We start from the raw sequence: 8,669 nt of genomic DNA on the forward strand, positions 1-8,669 counted from the left end.
TTGCTCTTGTTATTGTTGTTTTCAACATCACCATCTTTAGAGAGTGGGTGTGTCTAGCTTGCCACAATTGGAAGTACAGTGGCCACTCATGGCTGGATCCCAAGGATGATCAGTCAATAAGGAATCTTTAATCTGCTCTGTTTTTCTAACCTGGGCTGGTTTGCCCCTCCTTAGACATCCTTGTGCCTTTCTGCTTCTGCAAGGCTCATTGTATTCATGCTGGACTTTGTGCATGTGTCCAATTGGTTTTTAGCCTTACCACAGTTCTCAATCCCCAATCTCAAAGCTTTAGCCTCTCCAGCAGCAGGGAGGACAACAAGAGCCATCACATCTGACCAACACATGTATATTAAGCATTTGTTATGTATCAGACTACAAAGTTCTAGAAAACAGTGTTACATTTCATTCCCCTAAGTACCTACATTGCAAGTAGTAGGTACTTATTAAATACCTCTTGAATGAAAAAAATAGCTGAATAAATATATAGTGAAAATTTTGAACATGCTTAGACCACTTGGGATGGTATCTCTTTATGTGGAGAAGCTGGGAACCTGTATCCAGGAGAATTGCAATGACATATAATGGAATTGCTTTGGAGACACTAGAGCACTCATGGATAATCTATAACTAATTCTGGTTGACCTACTGTATGTTTAAAAGGAGGTTTTTTTTGTTTGTTTGTTTTGTTTTTGTTTTGTACTGTCTGTGTAGCTGGATTTAGAAGCCTCTTTGGTCAGCTTTACCATAGTCTTTATTCCATTCTCAACTAGAGGACCTCAGAGACTCCTTTGCTCTGAGCTTCTAGTAATACCTTCTTCCCCCTCTTTCATTTGACCCAGAGTTATTGAGCCTCTTTGGCCTTTTCTTTCATTTTAGTTTCAGGAAGTGACTAGTGCGAAGTAGGAACTCTAGCTAAATTTTGGAAGTAATTCCACCCGCCAGGTGGTACAAGAAGAGTTATGCCTCCAAGGTTTTGGGGACAATGTTTTTTATATTTGTTTTTGCTACATCTTTGAAGTAAATATTCCTTTGCAAATGGTAATTGGCATTAAGTGGTTAAAGGGAGCTGGGTAGCTGGTCTTGTAACAATGGAGGGAACATAAGTAGTAGGGGCTCAAATGAATGGAAACAGAGAAGAGAGATCCTATGATCCCTTAGAGTACCCTAGCACTCTAAGGGGGGAAATAAAGATTTCTTGATTATGAGATTATAGGGTCAGAACATAAACACTCCCGATGAATTAAAGAATACAGGGAGGTGGACAGCTTTTACTGGAGTTCAATATCTAAGTCATGTAGTTAGTAGTGATGCTAAAGCAAGCTAAATGACTGATTTTTAGTTCAATAGCTCAAAGTTTGAAGTCATAGTCAATGTTAACTTCAACAAAAGACCTACTCTGATGCCTTTGTGCTAGAGATATGCCCATGGGTTGTAAAAGGCTAGGCTAGAAGAGCTCAAGTTTTGTCAGGAGTTTGGAAAGACATTGAGTACTGCCAAGAAGTTAACTGCATATCTGTTGTCCAGGGATCCAATTAGCCAGTTTTGCACAGGTTCATCATCAAGCTGTCAATTCTTTTTTTTTTTTTAGAATACCCTCTCTTGGTTGTTCTTCTAGAGGTGTTGGATCTGTTTTAGTGGAGAGACTCCCACTTACCCACCTGCCACTCCTGAAACTACAGATCATTCAAATATTAAAGTGTTATCATTCCCTCTGTGATAATTCCTCCAATTTTCTCCTACTGAGTCCCTAGAAGATTACTACTACCACTAATCTCAGGCTTTTGTTGGATGCTAGGTTTCTGGTACTTCCTAAGTCAAGTCTCTCCCCACTCCAATCCATTCTCCATTCAACTTCTAAAGTGTTTTTCCTAAAATACAAATCCAATCATGTCATTCCATTCCCCACCCTTACAGTCACCTTATTCCAGTGGCTTCCTATTGCCTTCAGGATCAAATTCAAGATACTCTGTTTTGCATTTAAAAGGCTTCACATAATCTAATCTGTTATCTTTCCAGTCTTCTTACACCTTATTTCCAAACATATATTCCTTCTGGCCTCCTGGTTGTTCCATGAAGAAGACACTCCATATCTCAGCTCCAGGTATTCTCTCTGGCTGTGTCCTATGCCTGGAATGCTCTCTTTCCCCCTCTCAGACTACTTATCTTTAAGTCCCAACTAAAATCCCAACTTTTACAGGAAGTCTTCCTTTAATTTCAGTGCTATGCCCATTATTTCCTATTTATTGTGTCTATGGCTTGCTTTGTATATATTTATTTACATTAGATTATAAACTTCTTGAGGGCAGGGGCTGTCTTTTGCCACTTTTTGTATACTCAGCATTTAGCACAGTTCCCAGCACACAGTAGGTTCTTAATCAATGTTCATTGAATTGAATCGAATTGGTACTTTCAAGCTTCCAGTGATGTGTTTCCCATTGCCTATCAGCCAATAGCCTCATTTAAAAAAAAGGTATTTATTAAAGTAATTTAGTAAGAACAGTTAGTACAAAACATCTCCCAAAAATGGGACTAAAAAAAGGGACATTTACCTTTTCACACCTAGGTATGCTAGGCAGAGTAGGCTAAAGCTTAAAGTGGAACAGCAGAGAGACACACTATACACAGACCAGAGAATATGTGTGGCAAAGGGGCACCTCCCAACTTCTGACAACAGAAAGCCTTTTCTTATTTGGTGGAGAAATCATGAATTTCATTGTGGCATATGACATCAGTGACGGATGACTTGCTCTGCTGGCCAGACTCCTCACAGAATATAGCACCTCTGGTGAACTGGTCAAATCTACTCCTGGGCTAGGCTGCTCAACTGATGCTTTTCAATCTCTCTATATGTTACAGTGCTTACAAGGTCGCTGGCTGGGCTCACCCATCTCAAAGTTGCTTCTCAGCCATCACTTAATACCCATGGCAACTGCTACTAACTCCAGTTGACCCTTCACTCTCCTCTGGCTGCCAGTGAGATCTATAGATCTCCCAAACTTACAAAATTTTTGCCTGGACAAATCCACCCCATGGTACTTATTTACCTAAGATGAAGAAAGAATAAACACAAAGACAATAGTGGGTGGCCATGTGCTCATGGTCTCCATAACTGGGTGAGAAATAGGACAGCTAACTTTCTCTGTCTCTCTCAGGGAATTACATTCTAGGTAGACGATCGGAAAACAAACATATAGCCTTTCCTTTTCTTAGGAAAACTGTTTGTTCTTGGTATATCTCTCCACTCCTGGCTGGAAATGTTTTCTTCTGTTCTAGTTTCTCAAAAAAAGAAGGTCAATTGGCTCTTCTCTTTCCAATTGTCTTGGTCTCTATCTCAGTCTCTTTCTTCATCTCTGGCTCTCTGTTAGTCTTTGTCTCTCTTTATGTGTCACTTTCTTATTTGACTCTGAATTAACTGTTTTACATGCCATCCAAGATGTTGCCTATGTAGTGTCATCTGCCTTTCCTCAAATAACCAAATGTCCCTCTGTTTAAGGGCCTGTCCACAATTGTGATAGTTAGAGGATACCTGGTTTAATCTGGGATTGGTTAATTCAATGACTATATTAATTGGAGTGGTTCGAACACATTGCAATTAAATTACCAGTTTTTTTTTTACTGAATTAGAAAAAAACATAAGAAAATCATTAGGAAAAAAAAAGTCAGGAATATTAAAGGAAATAAAAATAAATAAATAAAGGAGGTTTAGCAGTACCAGATCTTAAGCTATATTCTAAGGCAAAAATTATCATATTGGCTAAGAAATAGAAAGGTAGACCAATGAATAGAGTAGACGTACAATTTCCATCAGCAAATAAACATAATAGCCTTGTATTTGACAAATGTAAAGACTTAAGATTTTGGGATAAGAATTCATTATTTAGTAAAAATTGTTGGGAAATCTAGAAAGAAGTATGGCAGAAACTGGACATAAACTAATGTCTTATATCATTTTCCAAGATAAGGTCAAAATGGATACGTGACCTAGATATAAAGAGAGAAATTAGAACACAGAACATATCAGACTTATCAGACTTATGGATAGGTGAACAATTTATGAATAAACATGAGATAGATGGCAAAGTTAAGTGTAAGATGGATCATTTTGATTACATTAAATTGAAAAATTTGTGTACAAATAAAACAAATGTAACCAAGTTCAGAAGAAAAGCAGAAAATTGGGGGAAAATTTTTATAGACAATTTATCAGATAAGGGTCTTATGTCTAAAATATGTAAAGCATTGCCAAATCTATAAGAATATGACTCATTCCCCAATTGATTAATGGTCAAAGGATATGAATTTTCTAAAGAAGAAACCAAAACAATTTATAGTCATGTGAAGAAATACTCTAAATCATTATTGATTGGAAAAGTGCAAATTGAAAGAACCTTGAGATACCATTTTACACCTACCAGATTGGCTAAAATGATAGAGGGGGAAGGTGATAGGTGTTGGAGGGGATGTCGAAAAATTGGGGCACTAGTTCATTGTTGGTGGAGTTGTGAACTGCTCCGATCATTTTTGGAGAGCATTCTGGAATTATGCCCAAAGAATTATTAAACTACCTATGCCCTTTGACCCAGCAAAACCATTACTTGGTCTATTTCTGAAGATAATTAGGAATGAAGGAAAATAACCTATATGTTATAAAATTTTATAGTAACTATCTTTGTGGTGGTAAAAAGCTAGAAATTGCAGGGATGCTCATCAGTTGGGGAATTGCTGAATAGGTTGTGGTATGTGATTGTGATGGAATGCAATTGTGCTATAAAAAATTATTAGCTCAATGATTTTAGAAAAAAAAAACCGTGAAAAGACTTGCATGAAATAATGAAGAGCAAAATGAACAGGACTAGGAGAACATTGTATACAGTAACAGCAACATTGCTTTATGAACAACTTTGAAAGAATAAGTTATTTGACTGCTTTAAATAATCAAATTAACTATAAAGGATATATGAAGAAAAATGCTATTTGCATACAGAGAAACTCATGATAAGTAGAAGTATGTATAGAATAATTTTACATACATATACCTACTTATGTCTAATGGTAGCCATCTCTAGGGCAGGGGGTGTAGAAGAAAAAAAAGAAATTTACATGGTAATTTTGTTGTATATTTGAAAGGAATAGCAAGTTGTGCATAGTACAACTTTTGTACAACATAGTACAACAATTATAAATCTATATATAAATCTATTGATTTACAATTTCATATGCAATCATCTTTTTATTGTACCATTTTATGGAAATTCTTGTTTTAGTCCATAAATTAAAAATAATTTTTTTTTACAAAGTAAGGCTTAAATTATAGACTTATAAGTTATGACATTGAGAAGCCTCATTTTCTTCAATGTTCTCTCTCTGCCTAGTTGTTAGCAGCAATTGTAAGATTTTATTTCTTTTCTTCTCTTTTCCTTCCTTCCTTCCTTCCTTCCTTCCTTCCTTCCTTCCTTCCTTCCTTCCTTCCTTCCTTCCTTCCTTCCTTCCTTCCTTTCTTCCTTCCTTCCTTTCTTCCTTCCTTTCTTTCTTTCTTCTTTCTTTCTTTCTTTCTTTCTTTCTTTCTTTCTTTCTTTCTTTCTTTCTTTCTTTCTTTCTTTCTTTCTTTCTTTCTTTCTTTCTTCCTTTCTTCCTTCCTTCCTTCCTTCCTTCCTTCCTTTCTTTCTTTCTTTCTTTCTTTCTTTCTTTCTTTCTTTTCTTTCTTTCTTTCTTTCTTTCTTTCTTTCTTTCTTTCTCCCTTCTTTCATTACATCTTTAGTTCTCAAAATTCTCTGATGATGAGTCTTCAGTTTTTATTAAATTTTAAATTGCACACCTGTTATGAAACAATGTCATGTGGAAAGATCATTGGGTGGCTGAAGGTCAAGAGATTCCCAGTGGGAGTCAGTTCAGGTCAGTTTCAGTTCTGCCACTAGTTGCAGTTGTGTAACTTTGGGCAGGCCAATGAATCTCTCTGGGCCTCAATTTCCTTGCCTCTTTAGTGAAGTGGTTAGACAAAATGGGATAATTTTATCATATATATGAGTGTATACATACACATACATATACATACATACATATACAGACATACACATGTACATACATATGCATACCTATACACATACTCACGATATATATACTTGATTATACATATATATACACACTTTATTGTGTATCTATATATGTGTGTATACACATATACATACATACTGATACACATATGTGTGTATATATAAGCATTTGTCCTGAACTTGGAGTTAGAAAGATGCTGTCCCAGATACTTGCCAGCTATATGAGTCTGGGTGGTCATTTATCCTTTCTTAGCCTCAGTTTTTTCATCTGTAAAATAAAAGTAATAATAGCTCTTACCTTACAGAATTTTTGAGAGGATCAAATGAGTTAACATATGTAAGACAACTTTGCAAACCTTAAAGTGCTCTATAAATGCTATCTATCTCTCTATGCATCTATCTATCTATCTATCTATTATTAGTATGCTCATTTGAAGAATCAATATCCTTTCATTGTTGCATAAATGAAAAATCCACACTGGGATTTTATGTTATTTTGAATAAACTTATAGTCAGATGACTTATATATGTTATCATCTCAGGCTATAACAAGTCTATCTATTCAAATGGCATTGGGTCCTAGCTTATACATCTCTTTTTGTAGAACCCTGAGATAAGATATTTCAGGGGGAAAATACTAAAAGGCTACTTAATACAGCTTTGCTGTAATAATAAAAACAGCTTACTTCAGCAATGTCCAAGCAGAAATATATGACAGCAGATTCCTTTGAATGAAATGACCCACCCCAGCCTGTGGGAGTTTATAAAACCATGAATCAATTTTTGAATAACTCCACCCTTTCATGGCAGTCATGCTGCCTTTTAATTCCATGCACATTCTTGTCCATAAAAGGTACTAATTCAACCAAGCTTTTTATCGAACTTTAGGTTCTACAGAGTGGGTCACCTAGGTACTCTTTTGGTTTATATTGCCCATAACACAGACATGGTGCAGCAGGTGCCCATAAGGTACTTAGGTTTTTGCTGTATTAAATGAGTGTTGTGACCTTTTCAAACTCCTTCCAAATATTATACCAGTTAGATTGGCATTTCATGATGTGGAAGAAATAAAAGTCATTGACAAAATTAGAAATTTCATTATATTCTCCCCCTTTTATTCATAACAATATAAAATAAAAGTATGTAACATTGATCTCTGAGGAATCTACATTTCTATCAGGAAAAAAAATTATCTTTCCCTTTTTTCACTTCCTTCTTTTTAACTGATTTCTAAGCCAGTTACTTATCAGTGACCATACTATTCCACACAGTGATTTGCTTTCCAGGGAGTCATAAATCCTTGTTTACAAGTTCTTTCAGAAATGTGAAGCGAATTAGGAGGCAGTATGTTATAATGGAAAGCACAATGGACCAGGAGTAAGAAGACATTTCAAATCCTGGTTTCTGAGCAAGTCATCCCTTCAGGACTCAGTTTCCTCATTTTGTAAGATGGGGGATTGTAAAGTAGCTGATCTATGAAGTTTTACGTGGGCTCTAGATTGGGTATCCAGTGATGTCCACTGATCTTCCTTCCCTTTGCTACATGATCTCTTCTTTTTTCAGAGAATGCTAATATAGAAATAACCAAGTATAGTTTTTCCTTCCAGGAAATGTTTGGTTTTTTTTCTTCAAAAGGTTATGTGGTCTTACTTAGCTTACTTTTTGCTATTGGTTACCCTTGGCACAGTACAGAAGTGATACTCACTGGTCACTTCTCTTAGGTCCTCCATGGAATCCATTTTTGTAGCTATGGGAACCATTCACAGTCTGACCATTCTCTGCCCCTGCCCCCATTTGTAATGATAAATCATCATTTTCAGCCAATATTTCACAATTTCAACCTTAAATTCCTACAAAATTATATTTCATTTTAGTGATAATTCTTTTTTGTTCTAGTATCTCAAACTTGTTTCCTTCAAAGGAAAATTTGGAAAATGGAAACTTTCTTATTTGTTTATTTGCTTGCTTATTTATTTGGTGAGGACCAAAGCAATATGTTATTTCAGGACCTGTACTATTTCCTTTCTCTTCTTACTAGGTATTTTCCCTCTTTTCAATGTTAGGTCTTCTGTCTTGTGATGGATTTCCCCCTTATCATTAGCTCTTCAGTCCTTTCCTTCTGCTCCCATTGAAGCCTGAAGCTTTAGAGCTGGAAGTCCCACTCTCCTTTCTTGCAGCTGAAGCTTAGAGAAATTGGGGCTTGCTCATGTTCCCACGAGTATTAAGTAAAAATCAAGATTTAAACTCAGCTCCTCAGCCTCCAAATCCACTGTGCAAAATTTCCACTAATCATGATTCCTTCCTTCTCCTTTTTTCCTAATGCCTTATATTCCTTTTAGAATTATAACCATTGCACTAATTCTGTCATCCTACGAGTATTATTTAAACACTTGGGACAAAGAACTAAAAATTGTGTCTAATATCTCATATGTCCAACTCTAGTCTGGTTTATGACTAGGCTTAAAGGGTGAATCTGATGAGCTAATGGGGAGTCACTCTAATAAGGATGAGGGGCACAGGAAAAAGGAGAAGCAAAGTATGGATTTGCATAGCACCAGTGGAGCTCCCCTTAGAACAGAGTTCTTGATTTTTTTTATGTATCATGAACTCCTTTGGCAG

The sequence above is a fragment of the Phascolarctos cinereus genome, unplaced genomic scaffold (assembly GCF_003287225.1).
Source record: "Phascolarctos cinereus isolate Bilbo 61053 unplaced genomic scaffold, phaCin_HiC Scaffold_7;HRSCAF=346, whole genome shotgun sequence".
Classification (NCBI taxonomy): domain Eukaryota; kingdom Metazoa; phylum Chordata; class Mammalia; order Diprotodontia; family Phascolarctidae; genus Phascolarctos; species Phascolarctos cinereus.